Genomic DNA, 24,539 nt, shown 5'->3' with positions numbered 1-24,539 from the left:
AACCTTGACCTAATATTGGCTAATAAACAAGCAACTCTGGTAAATCGGTTGGTTGAGGCATTCCCAGCACACAGCAGCGGTGATGGTTCTCACACGAGCCGTACGGGCCGGGGGCAGCTTGGCAGAGGTGTTCATGGTGCACACAGCAGAAGTGGCGTTGGAGACAGGGGTTTCATGACAATGTTGTGGACTGATTTTTCAAGTACCGCTCACACAACTGGTAATACTGCATCGATGGAAAGTGACAGGAGACAGCAGTTGTCAACTATGGTTACAAACTACTTTTCCTCCCATATCGATGTTCTCCCACACAGGTCATTCCCCTTTGACTATTGGGCCGCTAAACTGGACACCTGGCCTGAATTGGCACAATATGCCTTACAGGAGCTCGCTTGCCCAGCTGCAAGTGTGCTATCGGAAAGAGTCTTCAGTGCAGCTGGATCAATCTTGACAGAAAAAAGGACCCGTCTGTCAACCTAAAATGTGGATGATCTAACCTTCATTAAAATGAACCATGCATGGGTTTCCAAGGATTTTGTCCCACCTTCCCCTGATGACACATAGGGTGACAGAAAAATGGCTTGCTTTGGTCCACCTCTCCTTGGGACTTGACCTATTTCGCCTTTTGCATCAGCTGAATGTCCAACATCAACATATGCCACTTTCTAAAACTCCCTAACTGTGCTGCCTCCCCCACCCCCCCCCCCCCCCCCCATGGCCGGGGTCACCACCTAGCGCACGACACCGTGCGAGTGCCGTTGCCCTGGACAGGTGGGTAGGCCGACTCTTGGGCGCGGGCACTGGCACAGGGTCCCTCAGTGCAATCAAGTGTCTCTGACGGTGGTGGTGCACACCCGCCGTCAGACACACCGCCGTACTATGAGGGGCCCAGTGCCAGTACCGACGCCCACGAGTGGGCCCCCCTTGCTTGGGCAGGGCCCCAGCATTTGCAATCTTAACCTCTCCCTGCTCCTCCGCTGTGTAGTCTGGGCCGTCAAATCCATACTGGGCCTAACACCGTCTGAGCCTGCCTCCTGATGTATAGACATATTTTGAATGTGTACGCTATCCATACATGTTATCCAGGGATACGGTACCCTTTCTCAACTTTGTGCAATCACGTGTAATCCATACTGGGCGTGAGAACGGCTGGCGAGCTGTTAAGCAAGCTACAGCACCTGTGGTTTGCACACGTAAGTTTTTCATTTTTTTCAGGAATGACGGTTAGGCCTAATTCCGGAACTGCGGTTGACCTGCACTTACTGGGAAATCATCGTTCGCGGGTAATAATTGTAATCAGTGATCCCCATCACTAACGTTGTTCAGCGGGTTATCTGCACCTGTAAGCGACAAACGCTGGTCTTTTCAGTGTAGCGCACATGCAGCCACGGACATTTAAGGGCATGACACACCAGTTACTGGCCAATCTCATGTGCCAGAGCCTCACGTGTCCCTCTAGTAAGCCGGACTCGGACCGCGGGGCATGACGGAGTCTTGTTCGTTAACGGAATTAAGCTTGCAATGTGTGCATCTGTTCTGTAGCTTGCATGGTTGAGGTTGCCCGTGTTGAGTCAAATTATGCCGTAGGCTCCACTCCTGGTGGTGCCCTTCTGGACATTCCTTTAAGGTTCAGCTTTGCAACCATACTGCCCACGTAAAACAAACACTTTGCCTTCATGAACGCTGTTTGGAGGGTCATGACTCGTGGGAATAACGCCGCCCAATCAGTTAACCTGCTAGAGAGATCCTTCGTTGCTCCCAAGCATGACATCACACTCCCTAGGAGGAAGGTAATGCCACTGTGGCGACCGTACTCCTGGGGGCGACACAAGGGCACTGATGCCCAGCCACTGCTCGATGAATCTGCTGGTACATTGACCCAGACCACTACATTCCCCTCGCACGCTACTCGGCCTGAATCTGACCCTGATGAAACTCAGGTTACCCTTCCCATATACAGTTCCATCTTACACTGTGACAAAGAGGAAGCCGCAGATGAAAGTGCAGGTTTTGCCCACCCGCCATCAGTACGGTGGTGTGTCTATCAGGGGCCCTGTGCCAGTGCCGTCGCCAACGAGTGGGCCCCCCCTGCTTGCTCAGGATCACAGCACTTGCAAGGTTGAAATACTGTGCAGTGAGATGGCAGATGGGGACGACGAAGAGTCCAGACTAGTACAGGGATTCCCTAGCGAGGAGACTTATTTGATTGTTTTCAATGTTGGGACAGCAATTTTTGGGGAGCACTATACTCTGTAGAATGATAGATGGGGTCCACCATACACTGGAACATTCCAAAGGTAGACATCAGACACTGGAGCAGCATTTACAGGGCCCATTATACACTAGAGCATTATAAATGGGGCCCATTATGTTTGGAGCATTATTTGGGCCCATAAGACAGTGAAGCTTCATCCATGGGGACCAACATATACTGTAGCATTATGTGGAGCTCATCATATACTGTTTCAAACATTATATGGGACCAATGATTCTGTATGGAGAAATAGATGGGCCTCGTCATGAGATGTAAAAAGTGAAGTATTTTTCATTGTACTATACCGCTATTTCTCTGCCGTATCGGAGCATGATGAGTTGTGGTATTATGTGTTAAAGGGGCGCTCTTTCACCCAGGGCACATGAAAACCTGGAGCCAGCCCTACCCCCCCCCACAACTTTAGCCAAATAACCCCCATTTTTCAGTGCGTAACTTGTATTATGAAGTTAATTAAGGTTGACAAGCTTAAGTAAGAATTGATGCTTTTGGCATTCAAATGGGCACTGTAGGTGTGTTTCCTGTCCTCCTCACTGCCGACTTTTATTCCCCATTGACTTACATTGGGTTTCATGTTTCGGGACGACCCCGACTTTTCCCTATAATCGGCCGATCTTGCTCGACCCGACTTTTGGAAAAGTCGGGTTTCACGAAACGAAACTCGACCCTAAAAAAACAAGTCGCTCAACTCTGTCCACCTTTGGAATGTTCCAGTGTATGGTGGGCCCCATCTATCATTCTCCAGAGTATAGTGCTCCCCAAAATTTGCTGTCCCAACATTGAAAACAATCAAATAAGTCTCCTCGCTAGGGAATCCCTGTACTAGTCTGGACTCCTCGTCGTCCCCATCTTCCATCTCACTGCACAGTATTTCAACCTTGCAAGTGCTGTGATCCTGAGCAAGCAGGTGGGGCCCACTCGTTGGCGACGGCACTGGCACAGGGCCCCTGATAGTACGGTGGTGTGTCTGATGGTGGGTGGGCCGAACCTGCACTTTCATCTGCAGCTTCCTCTGTCACCGTGTAAGATGGAACTGTATATGGGAAGGGTAACCTGAGTTTCATCAGGGTCAGATTCAGGCCGTGTAGCGTGCGAGGGGAATGTAGTGGTCTGGGTCAATGTACCAGCAGATTCATTGAGCAGTGGCTGGGCATCAGTGCACTTGTGTCGCCCCCCAGGAGTACGGTCGCCACAGTGGCATTACCTTCCTCCTAGGGAGTGTGATGTCATGCTTGGGAGCAACGAAGGATCTCTCTAGCAGGTTAACTGATTGAGCGGCGTTATTCCCACGAGTCATGACCCTCCAAACAGCGTTCATGAAGCCAAAGTGTTTGTTTTACGTGGGCAGTATGGTTGCAAAGCTGAACCTTAAAGGAATGTCCAGAAGGGCACCACCAGGAGTGGAGCCTACGGTTAAATTCGACTCCACCTGGGAAACCTCAACCATGCCAGCTACAGAAAAGATGCACACATTGCAAGCTTAATTCCGTTAACGAACGAGACTCCGTCATGCCCCGCGGTACGAGTCCGGCTTACTAGAGGGACACGTGAGGCTCTGGCACATGAGATTGGCCAATAACTGGTGTGTCATGCCCTTACATGTCCGTGGCTGCATGTGCGCTACACTGAAAAGGCCAGCGTTTGTCGCTTACAGGTGCAGATAACCCGCTGAACAACGTTAGTGATGGGGATCACTAATTACAATTATTACCCGCGAACGATTTCCCAGTAAGTGCAGGTCAACCGCAGTTCCGGAATTAGGCCTAACCATCATTCCTGAAAAAATGAAAAACTTGCGTGTGCAAACCACAGGTGCTGTAGCTTGCTTAACAGCTCGCCAGCCGTTCTCACGCCCAGTATGGATTACACGTGATTGCACAAAGGTGAGAAAGGGTACCGTATCCCCGGATAACATGTATGGATAGCGCACACATTCAAAATATACAGTATGTCTATACATCAGGAGGCAGGCTCAGACGGTGTTAGGCCCAGTATGGATTGCACGTGATTGCACAAAGGTGAGAAAGGGTACCGTATCCCCGGTAACATAGTAACATAGTAACATAGTTATTAAGGTTGAAGGGAGACTTTAAGTCCATCTAGTTCAACCCATATCCTATCCTAACTTGCCCTAACATGTTGATCCAGAGGAAGGCAAAAAAAACCCATGTGGCAACAGTAAGCTTCACATCGGTGAAAAAAAATTCCTTCCCGACTCCACATACGGCAATCAGACTAGCTCCCTGGATCAACGCAATATTAAGGAGACTAGTGTATATACCCTGTAATATTATACTTTTCAAGAAAGGCATCCAGTCCCTTCTTAAATTTTAGTAGTGAATCACTCATTACAATATCATATGGCAGAGAGTTCCATAGTCTCACTGCTCTTACAGTAAAGAATCCGCATCTGTGAGTATGCTTAAACCTTCTTTCCTCCAGACGTAGAGGATGCCCCCTTGTCCCCGTCACAGGTCTAAGAGTAAAAAGATCATTAGAAAGGTCTTTGTATTGTCTCCACATATATTTATACATTGTAATAAGATCACCCCTAAGCCTTCAATTCTCCAAACTAAATAACCCCAAGTGTAATAACCTGTCTTGGTATTGCAGACCCCCTAGTTCCCTAATGACCTTGGTCGCTCTTCTCTGCACCCGCTCCAGTTCAGCTATGTCTTTCTTATACAGCGGAGACCAGAACTGTACACAGTATTCTAAGTGTGGTTGCACTAGTGACTTATATAGAGGTAAAATTATGTTCTCCTCATGAGCATCTATGCCTCTTTTAATGCATCCCATTATTTTATTTGCCTTTGCAGCAGCTGCTTGACTCTGGCCACTAAATGTGAGTTTGTCGTCCACCCATACACCCAGGTCTTTTTCAGTGACTGTTTTGCCCAGTGTTTTACAATTAAGCACATAATTATACAACTTGTTCGTTCTACCCAAGTGCATGACCTTACATTTATCCCCATTAAAGCTCATTTGCCATTTATCAGCCCAAGCTTCTAGTTTACATAAATCCTCCTGTAATATAAAATTGTCCTCCTCTGTATTAATTACCCTGCAGAGTTTAGTGTCATCTGCAAATATTGAAATTCTACTCTCTATGCCCCCTACAAGGTCATTAATAAATATGTTAAAAAGCGGGCCCAAAACTGACCCCTGTGGTACCCCACTGCTAACCGTGACCCAGTCCGAGTGTGCTCCATTAATAACCAACCTTTGTTTCCTATCCCTCAGCCAGCTCTTAACCAACCTACACATATTTTCCCCTATCCCCATTGTTCTCATTTTATGTATCAACCTTTTGTGTGGCACCGTATCAAAAGCTTTTGAAAAGTCCATGTACACCACGTCCACTGCATTCCCTTGGTCCAGTCCGGAACTTACCTCTTCATAAAAGCTTATCAGATTAGTCTGACAGGAACGGTCCCTTGTAAACCCATGTTGATATTGGGTCATGAGGTTATTCTTCTTCAGATACTCCAGTATAGTATCTCTTAGAAAACCCTCCAGGATTTTACCCACAGTTGAGGTTAAACTTACTGGCCTATAATTTCCAAGTTCCAACATGTATGGATAGCGTACACATTCAAAATATATGTCTATACATCAGGAGGCAGGCTCAGACGGTGTTAGGCCCAGTATGGATTGCACGTGATTGCACAAAGGTGAGAAAGGGTACCGTATCCCCGGATAACATGTATGGATAGCGTACACATTCAAAATATGTCTATACATCAGGAGGCAGGCTCAGACGGTGTTAGGCCCAGTATGGATTGCACGTGATTGCACAAAGGTGAGAAAGGGTACCGTATCCCCGGATAACATGTATGGATAGCGTACACATTCAAAATATATGTCTATACATCAGGAGGCAGGCTCAGACGGTTTTAGGCCCAGTATGGATTGCACGTGATTGCACAAAGGTGAGAAAGGGTACCGTATCCCCGGATAACATGTATGGATAGCGTACACATTCAAAATATATGTCCATACATCAGGAGGCAGGCTCAGACGGTGTCAGGCACAGTATGGATTTGACGGCCCAGACTACACAGCGGAGGAGCAGGGAGAGGTAAAGATTGCAAATGCTGGGGCCCTGCCCAAGCAAGGGGGGGCCCACTCGTGGGCGTCTGCACTGGCACTGGGCCCCTCATAGTACGGCGGTGTGTCTGACGGCCGGTGTGCACTACCACCGTCAGAGACACTTGATTGCACTATGAGGGACCCTGTGCCAGTGCCCGCGCCCAAGTCGGCCTACCCACCTGTCCAGGGCAACGGCACTCGCACGGTGTCGTGCGCTAGGTGGTGACCCCGGCCATGGGGGGGAGGCTGCACAGTTAGGGAGTTTTAGAAAGTGGCATATGTTGATGTTGGACATTCAGCTGATGCAAAAGGCGAAATAGGTCAAGTCCCAGGAAGAGGTGGACCAAAGCAAGCCATTTTTCTGTCACCCAATGTGTCATCAGGGGAAGGTGGGACAAAATCCTTGGAAACCCATGCATGGTTCATTTTAATGAAGGTTAGATCATCCACATTTTGGGTTGACAGACAGGTCGTTTTTTTCTGTCAGGATTGATCCAGCTGCACTGAAGACTCTTTCCGATAGCACACTTGCAGCTGGGCAAGCGAGCTCCTGTAAGGCATATTGTGCCAATTCAGGCCAGGTGTCCAGTTTAGCGGCCCAATAGTCAAAGGGGAATGACCTGTGTGGGAGAACATCGATATGGGAGGAAAAGTAGTTTGTAACCATAGTTGACAACTGCTGTCTCCTGTCACTTTCCATCGATGCAGTATTACCAGTTGTGTGAGCGGTACTTGAAAAATCAGTCCACAACATTGTCATGAAACCCCTGTCTCCAACGCCACTTCTGCTGTGTGCACCATGAACACCTCTGCCAAGCTGCCCCCGGCCCGTACGGCTCGTGTGAGAACCATCACCGCTGCTGTGTGCTGGGAATGCCTCAACCAACCGATTTACCAGAGTTGCTTGTTTATTAGCCAATATTAGGTCAAGGTTCTCCTGTGGCATGATGTTTTGTAATTTGCCTTTATAGCGTGGATCCAGGATGCTGGCCAACCAGTAGTCATCATCGTTCATCATTTTGGCAATGCGGGGGTCCCTTTTTAGGATCTGCAAGGCATAATCTGACATGTGGGCCAGTGTTCCCGGTGTCAATGATGCACTGCGAGTGCTGGTTGGAGGAGCACTTTCTGGCAAATCCACATCCCTCCAGTCACGCACAAACCCTGTACCAGACCTTGCCACGCCAACATTTTCACTTGCCCCACGAGATGCATCCTCCTCCCCTAAGCAATCATCCCCATCATCCTCCTCCTCCTCTTCTTCCTCCACCTCGTCCAGGAGAGGTCCCTGAGCAGACAATGGCTGAATGTCATCAAGGATTCCCTCCTCCTCTTCCTCCTCGTCAACATTGGCTGCAGACGCCTGCTCCTTAAGGTGCGTCAAAGTTTGCTTGAGCAGACGCATAAGTGGGATGCTCATGCTTAGGATGGTGTCGTCTGCACTTACCAGCCGTGTGCATTCCTCAAAACACTGAAGGACTTTACAGAGGTCTTTCAGCTTCGACCACTGCACACCTGTCAACTCCATGTCTGCTCTCAAAGTGCCTGGCTGTGTATCCTCCCACAAATGCATTATGGCCTGCCTCTGCTCGCACAGCCGCTCCACCATGTGCAGGGTGGAGTTCCACCTTGTTGCAATGTCGATAATGAGGAGGTGGTTGGAAAGGTGGAGCAATCGCTGCAGCTTCTGCATACGAACGGAGTGTACAGGCGACCGGCGGATGTGCGCGCACAGTCTTCACACCTTATGGAGCAGGGCTGTTAACTCCGGATAATTTTTGAGGAAGCACTGCACCACCAGGTTCAAGGTGTGAGCCAAGCAAGGTATGTGGCTGAGTTTTGAAAGGGCTATGGCTGCCACAAAATTACGGCCGTTATCACTAACTACCTTGCCTGCCTCAAGATGTACACTGCCCAGCCATGACTCAGTTTGTCGCTTCAAGTACTCGGCCAGCACCTCGGCGGTGTGTCTGTCGCCCAAACACATCATCTGCAACACAGCCTGCTGATGCTTTCCACTAGCTGCTCGATAGGGGGACACCTCATGTGCAACAGTGGCAGCTGCAGATGGAGTGCTCGTACGACTGCGCTCTGTGGACGAGCTTTCGCTTCTGGAGGAGGAAGAGGGTCGAACGCCTACAGCCAACTGTTTCCTATACCGTGGGCTAGGCAGCACTGTCCCACCACCGCTGTCCCCTGTGGACCCTGCATCCACCACATTAACCCAGTGCGCAGTGATGGACACGTAACGGCCCTGGCCATGCCAACTGGACCATGCATCAGTTGTGAGGTGCACCTTTCCACTCACTGACTGCTTGAGTGCATGGACAATGCGGTCTTTTACATGATGGTGGAGGTCTGGGATGGCTTTGCGAGAGAAGTGGCGACTGGGTAGGTTATAGCGTGGTACTGCATAGGCCATGAGTTCGCGGAAAGCTGCGCTTTCCACCAACCGATAGGGCATCATTTCAAACGAGATTAGTTTGGCAATGTGGGCGTTCAAACCCAGTGTACGCGGATGAGAGACTGAGTACTTTCTTGACCTACTCATAGTGTCTGGGAGGGTGAGCTGGACTTGAGAGCTGCATATGGTGGAAGTAGCGGTGGACAGGGCGGACTGAGAGAGGGTTGATGATGGTGATGGAGTTGGTGTTCTTTCTGATGGCCTAGATTCAGTATTTCGTTGATATAACAGTGGGATTCCCTGACTGCTGTGGCCTTGCAACGACACCTCAACATTTGCTGCTGTGCTAACCGGTGGGCTTACAGTGGGGGAAACAATGTAGCGTTGCTGACTACCTTCTTTGTGATCAGTTGCACATGTGGCACTTGAAGTTTGGTGTTGTGTCCACGCTTGCAAGTGCATGCTGGTTAAATGTCTAAGCATGCAACTGGTATTCAAATTTTTCAGATTTTTCCCTCGGCTAAAGGTCTTTGCGCACTTCTTGCAGATAACCTTGGCCTGATCATGAGGATTTTGTTCAAAAAAGTGCCACACTGCACTCTTCCTACTTTGGCAGACATTTTGCGGCCTTGCACGCTGTGATCTTTTGACCCTCTGGACAAGCTGTCCAGCAACTCTTTTGATTTTTGGAACCTGTCTTTGGAGTGCTCCGGGCCTGCCAGATAACAGCTGTTGCGATGTCGATGTCTGCTGTGGATGCTCCTCATCTGAGCTATTGGAAGCAGCACCCTCTTCCCCCAATGGATGCCAATCTGGGTCAACAACTGGGTCATCCATCACCTCCTCTTCAATGTCATGTGCACCTTCCTCTGTGTCACCGTGTATGGTGGTATAGTGTGCGGGAAGGGGCACCTGAGTCTCATCAGGATCAGAATCTGGCTCTGTACACTGCGAGGACAATGTAGTGCTCTGAGTGAATGTACCAGCAGAATCATCCATCAGCGGCTGTGCATCAGTGCACTCCATGTCAGATTCATCTTGGCCTGGGTAATTCACCATTTGACTTGATAATCCAGGCATGGTATGTGAAAACAGCTCCATGGAGTAATCAGTAGTATGGCCTGCGTCATCCTTCAATCTTGGTTGGGGTGAAGGACACAAGGAAAGGTGTGGTTCATGAACATGAGCCTCCAATGACGACTCAGTGCTTTTATTTTTTACAACTTCAGAAGAGGAGGCGATAGAGCTGGAGGCTGAGTCAGCAATGTAAGACAAAACTTTTTCCTGAAGCTCTGGCTTTAAAAGCAGTTTGCCAACTCCTAGAAAACTAAGCCTTCGAGGCCTTGTGGAGCCAGACTATGACGCAGGCTCAACACCTCCTGCATTCGGTCCTATTTTGCTTTTGCCACTACCATCAGATCCACCATTACCAGCTGCCAACCCCCGCCCAATTCCACGGCCTCTTCCACCAGCCTTCCTCATTTTTGGTAGAAATGTAGACAAAATCCAACAAACTATATAGTATGTAAAACAAGGTACAAGGTGTCTATAGGACAGGGGAGATTTTGAATTTCTGCACACACTAGTGGACACTGGACACTTTTGGATTGTGTGAGGCCCACTGAATATCAGAGCGCTATGTCACAGGCTCGATGGCACAGGTGTGAAAAAAGTGACTACAGGATAAGGGAGATTTTGAATTTCTGCAGACACTTGTGGACACTGGACACTTTTGGATTGTGTGAGGCCCACTGAATATCAGAGCGCTATGTCACAGGCAGAAATTGGCTAGTGTATCACAAACTACAAGGTGTATGTAGAATTGGGCAGAATAGGAATCTCCCTAGAGTGTAGGTCTGTAAGAACGGAACAGGTCCTCCACTTATCCTTCCACAGTGACACACAGCTTCACTGTGGCCGTGATAACAGCCGTTACATGGTACTGAGAGGAGCGTGCACGTACACGGCTGTCCGGTGTACGTAAAATTGTCAAGCTCCGTGTTTTTTAAGTATACGGACTGACACGCTGTCTCTCTATAGTTTTGAATGTGATCAAACAGCAAATATATTTAACTGTTTGAAAGCTAGACAAAACTAGTAGGTGCAGGTCTGTAAGAACGGAACATGTCCTCGACTTATTCTCACAGAGTGACACACAGATAGTTTCACTGTGGCTGTGATAACAGCCGTTACACGGTACTGTGTGAGGAGCGTACACCGCTGTATGGTGTGAAAAAAATGCACGCTCAGTACCTCAGCAGGACAAAAAAAAAAATTGGGATTGCTTTTAAAAAAGCAGTTTGCAGAGCAGTGGGTAAACAGCAATGCAGCTGTCAGGAAGCCTTAGAAGGCAGCATAACAACCAACACCGCTGATCCACGACAATATAGCCTCCCCTTGCACTGCACACAGAGTGACTGGTGTGTTGTACAGGCAAAATCGCTAGCAGCAGAAGCAGTTTTTTTTCTTCTTCCCTGCCTAACGCTCTCCCTAAAGAATCAGCAGCAGCAACCTCTCCCTATGCTAAGATCGGCAGAAGTAAGATGGCGGTCGGCGTGCACGCCCTTTTATAACCCCTGTGACGCCCACCAAAGCAAGCCAATCACTTGCATGCCCTTCTGAAAGATGGTGGTGACCCCTGCCTATGTCATCACGTTGCACAGTGTCCGTGTATCCTGATTGGCTGAAAGAGCGCAAAACAAACTTTTGAAACGCGACTTTGGCGCGTAAGTCATAGAATCGTAGAGTTGGAAGGGACCTCCTGGGCCATCTGGTCCAACCCCCTGCTCAAAGCAGGATTCGCTAAATCATCCCAGTCAGATGTCTGTCCAGCCTCTGTTTGAAGACTTCCATTGAAGGAGAACTCACCACTTCTCGTGGCAGCCTGTTCCACTCATTGATCACTCTAACTGTCAAAAAGTTTTTTCTAATATCTAATCTGTGTCTCCTCCCATTCAGTTTCATCCCATTGCTTCTAGTCTTTCCTTGTGCAAATGAGAATAAAGTTGATCCTTCTACAATGTGACAGCCCTTTAGATATTTGTAGACAGCTATTAAGTCTCCTCTCAGTCTTCTCTTTTGCAAACTAAACATTCCCAAATCCTGCAACCTTTCCTCATAAGACAGGGTTTGCAGACCGGTCACCATTCTGGTCGCTCTTTTCTGAACTTGCTCCAGTTTGTTGATGTCTTTTTTAAAATGTGGTGCCCAAAACTGGACACAATATTCCAGATGAGGTCTGACCAAAGAGGAGTAGAGGGAAATAATGACTTCACGTGATCTAGACTGTATGCTTCTGTTTATACATCCTAGAATTGCATTTGCCTTTTTTGCTGCTGCATCACACTGTTGACTCATATTCAGTCTGTGATCTATTAGTATACCCAAGTCTTTTTCACATGTGCTGTCACTTAGCCCTATTCCTCCCATTCTATATATGCTTTTTCCATTTTTATTGCCCAGATGTAGTACTTTGCATTTCTCCCTGTTAAAAACCATTCTGTTAGTTGCTGCCCACTTCTCCAGTTTATTTATATCTTTTTGAATCCTCTCTCTCTCTTCTCTAGTATTAGCTATCCCTCCTAGCTTTGTGTCATCAGCAAATTTAATCAGTTTACCCTCAATTCCTTCATCTAAATCGTTGATAAAGATGTTGAACAATACAGGGCCCACGACAGAGCCCTGTGGTACCCCACTTGAGACATTCTTCCAACTGGATGTGCAGCCATTTACGACCACTCTTTCGGTCCGATCACTAAGCCAGTTATGAATCCACCTAACAGTTGCCTTGTCCATTCCATACTTAATCATTTTTTCAATAAGGATTGTATGAGAGACTTTGTCAAATGCTTTGCTGAAGTCAAGATATACTATATCTACAGCATTTCCTTGATCCACCCAATCAGTGATACCGTCATAGAAGGAAATTAAGTTAGTCTGACATGACTTATTAGTTACAAACCCATGCTGACTCTGTTTAATCACTTCATTCTTATCCAGGTATTGACATACATGTTGTTTAATAATTTCTTCAAAGATCTTTCCTGGTATAGAAGTCAGACTCACCGGCCTATAGTTACCTGGGTCCACCTTCTTCCCCTTTTTGAAGATAGGAACAACATTTGCTCTTCTCCAGTCTTCTGGCACTTCTCCTGTTCTCCAAGAATTTTCAAAGATTATAGAGAGGGGTTCAAAAATTTCTTCTGCTATCTCCTTCAGTACTCTGGGGTGTAATTCATCTGGACCTGGAGACTTGAATTCATTTAGGCTAGCTAAGTGTTTCCTCACTATCTTTCTGTTTATAGATATCCTGGATTCTTCTATTCCCTTAATAGGACAGTGAATAACAGTTGATGTTACATTTCCTTTCTGAGAGAAAACAGATGCAAAATAGGAATTTAAAAGTTCAGCCTTCTCAACATCCTGTCTTACCATTTCATCATTTTCATCCTGTAAAAATCCTATAGCATCTTTGACTTTTCTTTTACTTTTGACATATCCCCAAAATCCTTTATTGCTTTTGACATCTCTTGCAAGCCTCAATTCATTTTCAGCTTTAGATAATCTGATTTGTGCCCTGCAGGTTCTGCAGACAGCATTATATTCTTCTTTAGATATGCCTCCCTCTTTCCATTTTATAAACATTTTTTTCTTCCTTTTTAGCATGTGCTTAAGTTCTGTGTTCATCCATCCTGGTTTCCTTAACTGCTTCCTATTCTTCCCTCTTTTCGGAATTGTTAACAACTGTGCTTTGAGAATTTCATTTTTCAAGATTTCCCATCCTTCCTGGACATTTTTGTCTTTAAGGATATCCAGCCATTGGATCCCTCCAATTCTCTTTCTGAATCCCTTAAAATCTGCCTTTCTGAAATCTAACCTTGACGTCTGAGTCTTCACAGGTCTTCCGCCTCTAGTTATCCAAAATTCTAAAATAGCATGGTCGCTACCTCCTAGGGTCCCAGCCACTTTTACCTCCTCAACCATTTCCTCCCTGTTTATAAGGATTAGATCCAAGGTAGCAGTTCCCCTTGTTTTCTCCCTTACCTTTTGGAAGATAAAGTTGTCAGCAAGAGAGAATAAGAATTTCCTTGATCTGTTAGTTTTGCCTGAGAGAGATTCCCAACAAATGTCTGGATAGTTGAAATCTCCCATGACAACTATGTCATATTTTTTTGAGAACTTGGCCATTTGATGCATAAAGAGTTCATCCATAGCTTCAGCTTGCACAGGCGGCCTGTAGTAAATGCCTACAATGGTGTCCTTTCCATTGTTCTGTCCTTGTATTCTTACCCAAACAGTTTCCACAGAACTCTCAGTCTCTGAAGCTTCAATCTCTGTGCAGATATACGCTTTTCTAACATACAATGCGACACCCCCTCCTCGTTTATCAAGTCTGTTTCTTGCAAATAAGTTGTATCCTTCTAGTCTTGTATTCCAATCATGTGTTTTGTCCCACCAAGTTTCAGTGATTCCAATGACATCATATTTCTTTTCCTGTGTTAGTAGTTCCAATTCTCCTTGTTTGTTGCCCATGCTTTGTGCATTAGTATAGAAACATTTTAGTTTGTGATTGGTTTCTCTTTCTCCAATATTTTTATTAATTAGATTCTTTCGTCTTTGTTCTTCCTTTCCACTTCTAATAGCAGAGTTCTCAATAGCATTTGTCAGGTGTATGGCTTTTTCTGGTCTTTTGCTTCCCTTCCCATGTTGTTCTAGTTTAAAGCTCTCCTTACAAGTGTAGCAAGGCGACTTCCAAATACATGCTTACCAGTCTTCGTAAGGTGCACCCCATCTCTAGCAAGTAGTCCATCGTATAAGTAGTTCACTCCGTGATCCAGAAATCCAAATCGTTGCTGACGGCACCATCGACGTAGCCAGTTGTTCACCTGCAGAATCTTATTCCACCTCCTTGTTCCATGGCCATCCACTGGGAGGATGGAAGAGAAGACCACCTGCGCTCCCAGTTCTTTCACTTTCTTGCCTGAGTCTTCAAAGTCTCTGCAGATGGTTTCCAGGTCGTTTCTTGCAGTGTCATTTGTCCCCACATGTAGTAGCAGGAATGGGTAGTCATCTGTAGGTCTGAAGAGTCCTGATATCCTGTCAGACACATCTTTAATTTTTGCACCTGGAAGACAGCACATTTCTCTTGAAGTTATATCCGGTCTGCAGATAGCGGCCTCTGTTCCTCTCAACAGGGAATCCCCCATGACCACCACTCTCCGTTTCTTCTTCACAACATTTTTCTTTCTCCATCCAGGAGGACTCTGAAGGCGTACAAGGTTGCTGCTTGTTGGCAAAGTCTTATCCTGATGTATTTCTTCATTGTTTTCCTGCGGGAGAGCCTGGTACTGGTTTCTGAGCAGTATGGGTGCTGACTGCCTCCTGATCCTCCTGCTTCTCTGGGTCACATGTCTCCATTCCTCTGTTTCTTCAGGTGCACTTCTTCAGGTGCACTAGGATGAGTCGCCGACCTCATCCTAGGGTCGGGTTTCGTTTCATGAAACCCAACTTTGCCAAAAGTCGGCGAATTTTGAAATTTTTCGACCCGTTTCGCTCAACTCTAGTGCAGTGTCAATGTTGAGGGCAATATAGCCTCTGTATTAAAGCCGACGCTACACTCAAGGTAAGAACCATGGAAAAAAAAAACCCAAAGCATTGGTGTACCATACCAGCAACATGTAGGAAGTCCCGGCAGTCAACCGCCCAAAACAGTTCAGTAAGACCCATAGGGGAATAAAGGGGAAACAGGACAGCGCTTACATATAAGGACCAGGTGTGGGACACCAGAGAAGGATTGATGGGAGACCCCTGACGCGTGTTTCGCCCAGCGTCAAACAGCTTTCTCATGGCACATATGCCCTGTCATTTTTTCAGGGCAATTAGAACTTTATTCATTTTTAGGGGTCTATATGTGCCTAATTATTAACACCATTTGTGCTGACACTGAGCCTTGAGATACTTACCCTCATTGTCTCCTTTTCCTTTTGTGTATCTGATACTATGTATTTTTTGTACCAATTTCTTACTATTTGACATGATGTTAGTGATACGATGTTAATAAACTTTTGCTATTTTATATGCTCCTTTGTCCTCCTATTTTCATGTTTACATGGAGCTTGAGCCTTTTTTTCTAGTTTTTGTGTGCCAATTGGTACTGTTTGCCTCTGAATATATCATGCTACCTGGTGTTATCACCTTTGAACTAGTGAGAGAGGACTCAGATGCTGAAATCCATCCTCAGTTGTCTACACTTCATACATTGACTGCAGCTACTCTCCTCACCCAGAAAACAGGACTATCCAGTGCCCCTCCAGGAGGATTCAACGCTAAGGACCTCTACAAGCACCAATGGAGACAGGTACAAAGTCTTGCAAATACTTTCTGGGACAGGTGGCGCAAACAATATTTGTCTACCCTGCAGCCACGGATGAAGTGGCAATCTAAAAGGCCTAATCTGAGGATTGGTGACCTCGTCCTTGCGAAAAACTGTCAAATCCACTGAAACCAGTGACCACTTGGTCTAGTGACCGCAACATTCGCGAGTAAGGATGGCAACATCCGCAAAGTTGAACTGAGGATGGCCAAAGGGAATGAACTTAAGAGATCCTTCAGACCAGTAACTGAACTGGTCCTATTGCTGTCTTCTGAGAAAAAGGACAGTGACATCCATTTGACGCTAGACGGGGAGTGTTCTGTCTCCGACATCTGATTCATAATCCTCAATTATCTGCTTGTTAATGTTTTCAGTGTATTTGGCTCCATCTAGTGCCAGAGTCATAACCGCAGTGTTATTGTAGTTTTGCTTTCACTTTGCTTGTATTTCCCTCCGTTGCAGTGCATTCTGGTAAGTCTTGCAGTGCATTCTGGTAGCCTTTGCAAAGGATTATGGTTAGTTCAGCCTCCAGTACTCCATTTTCCTTCTGCCTGCATTCAGGAAGCATCTCATTTCTCTTCTCCCCTTGTGATAGCATCGCTGGTAAGTATTTATGCTTCCTTCATCTAATTCCTGTCTCTTATTAGCCTGTTAATTAGTCCTTCCCCTGGTTAGCTATTAGTGCAGATGTTGATTCATAATGTGTCATGTATATATGAATTCCTGATGTACCCTGTGTTGACTGAGTGTATATATATGTTTTGCTTGTAGTTTAACCGCGCCAATATACCATCACGTTCAATAAAGCACAGATTCAACTACAGTCTCCTTATTGGACCCGGTATAGCAGTTTAGCTGCCTGTATAAGCTACATGAATTCTGCTTCATTTAGTGAGGACAGAACAATATTTTTCTATTGTAGAGGTATACACTAGGTCCTAAGAGGATGGTCCAGAGATAGTAAAACTGGAAAATATAAGAATAAATGTGAAGATTATATGTACATCTCATTTTTATGACAGTTCCCCCTGGGGGAGTAACATTTGTTTTGGTTTCAAATTAGTAACGGGCATCATAAAAACACCCTTGCACAAAAATTGAGTGACTTTTGCATCACGGAATACGTTCACCCTGGTGTTCTGCTGGTTGTGGATGATGAGGATAAGGAGGAGGATAAAACCAAACAGACCAAATCAGGAAGTTGATACCCATGTGTGGTTGTGAAGAGGTGCATGAGAATACACCTCCACAAAAAAGACAATGCATTTGAGGTTATGTTTCACTGTTTTCATTCGGTGGTGTACAGAAGTCTTGCCCAATCCAGCCCTTGTTCATTTTTATAAGAGTCAGCCTGTCAACATTGTCAGATGTCAGGCGGATGCGCTTATCTGTTATAATACCACCATCGGCACTAAAAACCCGCTCTGACAGAACGCTAGCAGTAGGGCAGGCCAGGACCTCCAAGGCGCAGAGAGCCAGTTCATGCCACTTGTCCAGCTTGGTTACCCAATAATTAAAAGGCACAGAGGAATCCCGGAGGTCATTGGTATGATCTGCAAGGTACTCCCTCAGCATCTTCCCAAATATTGCACTTCTTGTGCCAGCACCCCTTGCCTCTGTGCCGGCACGATGGGAGGGTCTGAAAAAACTGTCCCAGAATTTTGCCATTGTTCCCTTGCCTGAGCTGGATTGTACTTCTTTCTCTCTCGCTTGGACTACTTGGTTGTACAACAAACTCTGATGTCTGCTGCCAGCGTTCTCACATGGGAATTTTCAGGAATTCTCCTACAAGGGTCCTCTGGTACAGCAACATTTTTGTACAGCTCTCTGCCTCTGGAAGAAGAGTTTTAAAGTTATCCTTGTAGCGTGGGTCTAGAAGTGTCACCAGCCAGCAATGAGTGTCACTGAAAATTGTTATAATGCGAGGGTTATCTGGAATATTGTGTCCAGTTTTGGGCACCACATTTTAAAAAAGACATCAACAAACTGGAGCAAGTTCAGAAAAGAGCAACTAGAATGGTGACCGGTCTGCCAACCCTGTCTTATGAGGAAAGGTTGCAGGATTTGGGATTGTTTAGTTTGCAAAAGAGAAGACTGAGAGGAGACTTAATAGCTGTCTACAAATATCTAAAGGGCTGTCACATTGTAGAAGGATCAACTTTATTCTCATTTGCACAAGGAAAGACTAGAAGCAATGGGATGAAACTGAATGGGAGGAGACACAGATTAGATATTAGAAAAAACTTTTTGACAGTTAGAGTGATCAATGAGTGGAACAGGCTGCCACGAGAAGTGGTGAGTTTTCCTTCAATGGAAGTCTTCAAACAGAGGCTGGACAGACATCTGACTGGGATGATTTAGCGAATCCTGCTTTGAGCAGGGGGTTGGACCAGATGGCCCAGGAGGTCCCTTCCAACTCTACGATTCTATGATTCCATGATTCTATGAACAACAACAAAGAGCAGCTGACAGCACAATGGAGGAGTAGATGCAGGTTCAAAGGTTCATGGACCCAAATGAACAATAGTCCAAATAAGGAAGAGGAACAGCATCCGGTCTAGGTGAAAAATTGTATCAAAAATTTATTCTGCCAGTACAAAATACAACGTTTCGGCCATATTGTGGCCTTTTTCAAGTATAACATAACAGCACATATGGTGGCCTTTTATAGTGTCATTATTCTTTGATGTGGGTGTATATTTGCCTATGTGGCCTTTTATGGTCTTTTAATTAAATGATTTCTTATTTATTTTTTGGTGTTTATAGGTGATACATTTGGATGGAGTGGAGGACACGGGGACTGAACAGTCCTGAATTACGAAGACGATGTTGTCCTTTGTGATTTTTTTTGTCGTTATTTCTTGCCTGCCATTCCCCGTGCCCTCTTTTCCTTTTTTTCTTTTTTTTCTTTTTTTGTAATTATCCCAGTTTTGCTCCTTATATAATGTGCAACGTATGTGAATCAAGTATTTCGTAAAGTATGGAATATTATTAAAGTTACTATGGATATGGTTCCTTGATTCCAAATGTCTCTTATTTGCTGCGTTGTTTGGGAGCATTTTGGCCTATCTGTGTGGACTCATTTATTCAAGCGTGGTATTACACTTGTTTTCGCTAATCAGCGCATGCGCAAGCTTGTGAGGGAGTGTGTTGTGTGATCGCGTGCTCTGGGTCTCTGCGCGTGCGCGGTCCTCCCCGGTGGGCGGTTCGTGTGGCTGATCCTTTGCATAGCACCGCGCATGCGCGGTGCTCTGTGACGGAGACGTCACGTGACCGGGTCTGCGGGGATGGGTGGCGCGCGCGCCTTGACCTGGTGGTGTGCGCCATTAGACTGCGCTCCTGATACAACCTGGCTCTTGCTGATGTCATGTGGGTGAGAGGGAACTCTGCCGATACATGGATGTGTAAGTCCTCATATGATTGGTCCTTTGGGGTTGGCGCCATTATTATGGGATTAGGGATTGGCGGTTTATATATGGATATGTATTATTGCAAGTGATTGGTGCGTTATTTCTATGGATACCTTTGATGCATCACGATCATTGGTGGGCTGATTTGGGGATGGTTGTTTATATATGAAATGCTTTTGCAATATTTCTAATATGATTATGACCATTACTGTTAACGACTAGATAAACTGTGCTATTGAATATATATCTATCTGATGGATGTATTTATATGTATTTTATGTATGGATTTTTTGTGATGGGTGTTACCTAAATGGTAATTGGCTGCGCCACACTATAAAAAGCCACCATATGTGCTGTTATGTTATACTTGAAAAAGGCCACAATATGGCCGAAACGTTGTATTTTGTACTGGCAGAATACATTTTTGATACAATTTTTCACCTAGACCGGATGCTGTTCCTCTTCCTTATTTGGACTATTGTTCATTTAGGTCCATGAACCTTTGAACCTGCATCTACTCCATTGTGCTGTCAGCTGCTCTTTCTGATTTATCGTTTGGACTCTGGCGGGCTTGCACCGGATTGAATATGGAAACTGCTAATCCAGAGGTGGGTGAACTGGATACTGCCATGATTTTTTCCTACACAGAGGATTTTGTGAAAAGGATTTTGTCTGGAGCCCGGACAGATATGTCCTTTTTAAACAAACCTACTGCTGATATGCTTAAAAAGAAATATGAAACAGAAGGAAATGCATATCGTATGAATTGCATGCTACCACATTATGTGAATATTATAAAGTCCATAGGATTCCACGTGGTTTAAGACCGCATTTACGTCCTACATTGCTTGCAGATAATTCACAATTTTGCAGTAGGTTTGAGTCTATTACAAACAAGTTTGCATTTGATTTAATGCTTCTGAATGTTGAGTTTCTCCATATAGAGGTGGAGTCTGTGAAGAGAAACATTGCCGATCTGGAGCAGCAATTGACATCTGAATTGACAACACAGGAGGTGGACCTATTCAAATCTCAGTTGGAGGATAAGTTGGTGAAATACCGAGGTGATACAGAGAAAACTAAACGTACAAAATGGTTTCGTGATGCTGATGATTACAGATCTGGTCGTATTTTCTCATGGCAAATGGGTCAGCAAAATACTCCATACCCTAGGAGAGATCGGCCCTTGCCAATGCCAATGCCTCTCTTGCTGACAACTTTATCTTCCAAAAGGTAAGGGAGAAAACAAGGGGAACTGCTACCTTGGATCTAATCCTTATAAACAGGGAGGAAATGGTTGAGGAGGTAAAAGTGGCTGGGACCCTAGGAGGTAGCGACCATGCTATTTTAGAATTTTGGATAACTAGAGGCGGAAGACCTGTGAAGACTCAGACGTCAAGGTTAGATTTCAGAAAGGCAGATTTTAAGGGATTCAGAAAGAGAATTGGAGGGATCCAATGGCTGGATATCCTTAAAGACAAAAATGTCCAGGAAGGATGGGAAATCTTGAAAAATGAAATTCTCAAAGCACAGTTGTTAACAATTCCGAAAAGAGGGAAGAATAGGAAGCAGTTAAGGAAACCAGGATGGATGAACACAGAACTTAAGCACATGCTAAAAAGGAAGAAAAAAATGTTTATAAAATGGAAAGAGGGAGGCATATCTAAAGAAGAATATAATGCTGTCTGCAGAACCTGCAGGGCACAAATCAGATTAGCTAAAGCTGAAAATGAATTGAGGCTTGCAAGAGATGTCAAAAGCAATAATAAAGGATTTTGGGGATATGTCAAAAGTAAAAGAAAAGTCAAAGATGCTATAGGATTTTTACAGGATGAAAATGATGAAATGGTAAGACAGGATGTTGAGAAGGCTGAACTTTTAAATTCCTATTTTGCATCTGTTTTCTCTCAGAAAGGAAATGTAACATCAACTGTTATTCACTGTCCTATTAAGGGAATAGAAGAATCCAGGATATCTATAAACAGAAAGATAGTGAGGAAACACTTAGCTAGCCTAAATGAATTCAAGTCTCCAGGTCCAGATGAATTACACCCCAGAGTACTGAAGGAGATAGCAGAAGAAATTTTTGAACCCCTCTCTATAATCTTTGAAAATTCTTGGAGAACAGGAGAAGTGCCAGAAGACTGGAGAAGAGCAAATGTTGTTCCTATCTTCAAAAAGGGGAAGAAGGTGGACCCAGGTAACTATAGGCCGGTGAGTCTGACTTCTATACCAGGAAAGATCTTTGAAGAAATTATTAAACAACATGTATGTCAATACCTGGATAAGAATGAAGTGATTAAACAGAGTCAGCATGGGTTTGTAACTAATAAGTCATGTCAGACTAACTTAATTTCCTTCTATGACGGTATCACTGATTGGGTGGATCAAGGAAATGCTGTAGATATAGTATATCTTGACTTCAGCAAAGCATTTGACAAAGTCTCTCATACAATCCTTATTGAAAAACTGATTAAGTATGGAATGGACAAGGCAACTGTTGGGTGGATTCATAACTGGCTTAGTGATCGGACCCAAAGAGTGGTCGTAAATGGCTGCACATCCAGTTGGAAGAATGTCTCAAGTGGGGTACCACAGGGCTCTGTCCTGGGCCCTGTATTGTTCAACATCTTTATCAACGATTTAGATGAAGGCATTGAGGGTAAACTGATTAAATTTGCTGATGACACAAAGCTAGGAGGGATAGCTAATACTAGAGAAGAGAGAGAGAGGATTCAAAAAGATTTAAATAAACTGGAGAAGTGGGCAGCAACAAACAGAATGGTTTTTAACAGGGAGAAATGCAAAGTACTACATCTGGGCAATAAAAATGGAAAAAGCATATATAGAATGGGAGGAATAGGGCTAAGTGACAGCACATGTGAAAAAGACTTGGGTATACTAATAGATCACAGACTGAATATGAGTCAACAGTGTGATGCAGCAGCAAAAAAGGCAAATGCAATTCTAGGATGTATTAACAGAAGCATACAGTCTAGATCACGTGAAGTCATTATTTCCCTCTACTCCTCTTTGGTCAGACCTCATCTGGAATATTGTGTCCAGTTTTGGGCACCACATTTTAAAAAAGACATCAACAAACTGGAGCAAGTTCAGAAAAGAGCGACCAGAATGGTGACCGGTCTGCAAACCCTGTCTTATGAGGAAAGGTTGCAGGATTTGGGAATGTTTAGTTTGCAAAAGAGAAGACTGAGAGGAGACTTAATAGCTGTCTACAAATATCTAAAGGGCTGTCACATTGTAGAAGGATCAACTTTATTCTCATTTGCACAAGGAAAGACTAGAAGCAATGGGATGAAACTGAATGGGAGGAGACACAGATTAGATATTAGAAAAAACTTTTTGACAGTTAGAGTGATCAATGAGTGGAACAGGCTGCCACGAGAAGTGGTGAGTTCTCCTTCAATGGAAGTCTTCAAACAGAGGCTGGACAGACATCTGACTGGGATGATTTAGCGAATCCTGCTTTGAGCAGGGGGTTGGACCAGATGGCCCAGGAGGTCCCTTCCAACTCTACGATTCTATGATTCTAATGCGTAGAAGGAGGAGACCACCAGTTAAAGATCAAAGATTTGGGTTCACTACTGCTGAGTCTGATTCAACGGATGACTCTAATATGGGTGCAGCATCGTCATCTTCTATTTTTTTTTAGGAAAAGACAAGATGGACAATATAACAAGAAAAGGAGGACCCGTCGAGGAGCTAGAAAGCACAGGAGAAAGAGGAATGTCACGCAAAGCACCAATGCGAACGAGGAATATGGAGGTGAAAAAGAGAATCCAGTAACACAGAGAGACTTGGTGGTAAATATCTCATCGTGTGTGTTATCTGAAGTGGACTATGGGGTATTGTCTAAGGGACTGTCGTTTTGTCCCACAAATTCCCCTGATTGGTTTGAAATCAAGTGTGATTTGTTCTCTTTTTTTAGGAGGCTACGATTGGCATCCTTTTTCTTTGATAAGGAAGAAAAATCATGTGCAATTAGTGATGATGATAAATCTATTGGTTTTATGCTCCAGGGTGTTGGATTATACAGTAAGAGTAATTTTCAACCACCTGTTAGGAATAACGTTGTTGAATCATATATTCAGTTGGTCGAGAGAGATATTGCACAATTGAAGGGAGAGTTTCAGGGTCAACATAGGGGGAATCTTACATACTCTGAAAAACAGGCATTGGATAATCTTTCAAAAAATACTGCTATTACGATAAAAGCTGCAGATAAAGGTGGTGCGGTAGTTGTTATGGATACAGACAAATATAAGATGGAGATTCTTGGCCAACTTTCTGATACTGCAGTGTATGTTAGATCGACTAGTGACCCCACCCCCCGTTTCTTGAGTGAATTGCGGCTCTTGGTGGATGAGTCCTTGCTCAGTGGACTCATTGATCAGAAGCTATCTGAATATTTGGTGGTGGATGCTCCCCAGACACCAATACTATATACGTTACCGAAAATACATACAGTGCCTACAAGTAGTATTCAACCCCCTGCAGATTTAGCAGGTTTTATAAGATGCAAATAAGTTAGAGCCTTCAAACTTCACACAAGAGCAGGATTTATTAACAGATGCATAAATCTTACAAACCAAAAAGTTATGTTGCTCAGTTAAATTTTAATAAATTTTAAACATACAAGTGTGGGTCAATTATTATTCAACCCCTAGGTTTAATATTTTGTGGAATAACCCTTGTTTGCAATTACAGCTAATAATCGTCTTTTATAAGACCTGATCAGGCCGGCACAGGTCTCTGGAGTTATCTTGGCCCACTCCTCCATGCAGATCTTCTCCAAGTTATCTAGGTTCTTTGGGTGTCTCATGTGGACTTTAATCTTGAGCTCCTTCCACAAGTTTTCAATTGGGTTAAGGTCAGGAGACTGACTAGGCCACTCCAACACCTTGATTTTTTGCCTCTTGAACCAGGCCTTGGTTTTCTTGGCTGTGTGCTTTGGGTCGTTGTCTTGTT

General features: G+C 44.8%; 1 protein-coding gene and 1 long non-coding RNA gene across 3 annotated transcripts in view; one reads left to right on the top strand and one right to left on the bottom strand.

The window, feature by feature from the left end:
- Positions 1-24,539, bottom strand: part of LOC141053741 (dipeptidase 2-like) — a 682,167-nt gene that overhangs the window by 480,990 nt on the left and 176,638 nt on the right. The gene's annotated exons all lie outside the window — the stretch shown is intronic.
- Positions 1-24,539, top strand: part of LOC141053742 (uncharacterized) — a 45,850-nt gene that overhangs the window by 14,641 nt on the left and 6,670 nt on the right. The window contains exon 2 of the long non-coding RNA XR_012221261.1: positions 23,224-23,374. This is a non-coding gene — a long non-coding RNA (uncharacterized lncRNA). The remainder of the gene's footprint in view (positions 1-23,223; positions 23,375-24,539) is intronic.

This window comes from Dendrobates tinctorius, unplaced genomic scaffold (genome assembly GCF_039654945.1).
Source record: "Dendrobates tinctorius isolate UK_male_01 unplaced genomic scaffold, ASM3965494v1 ptg000170l, whole genome shotgun sequence".
NCBI lineage: Eukaryota > Metazoa > Chordata > Amphibia > Anura > Dendrobatidae > Dendrobates > Dendrobates tinctorius.
The sequence above is the reverse complement of the archived record's forward strand: the minus strand, read 5'-3'. Positions and strand labels throughout refer to the sequence as shown.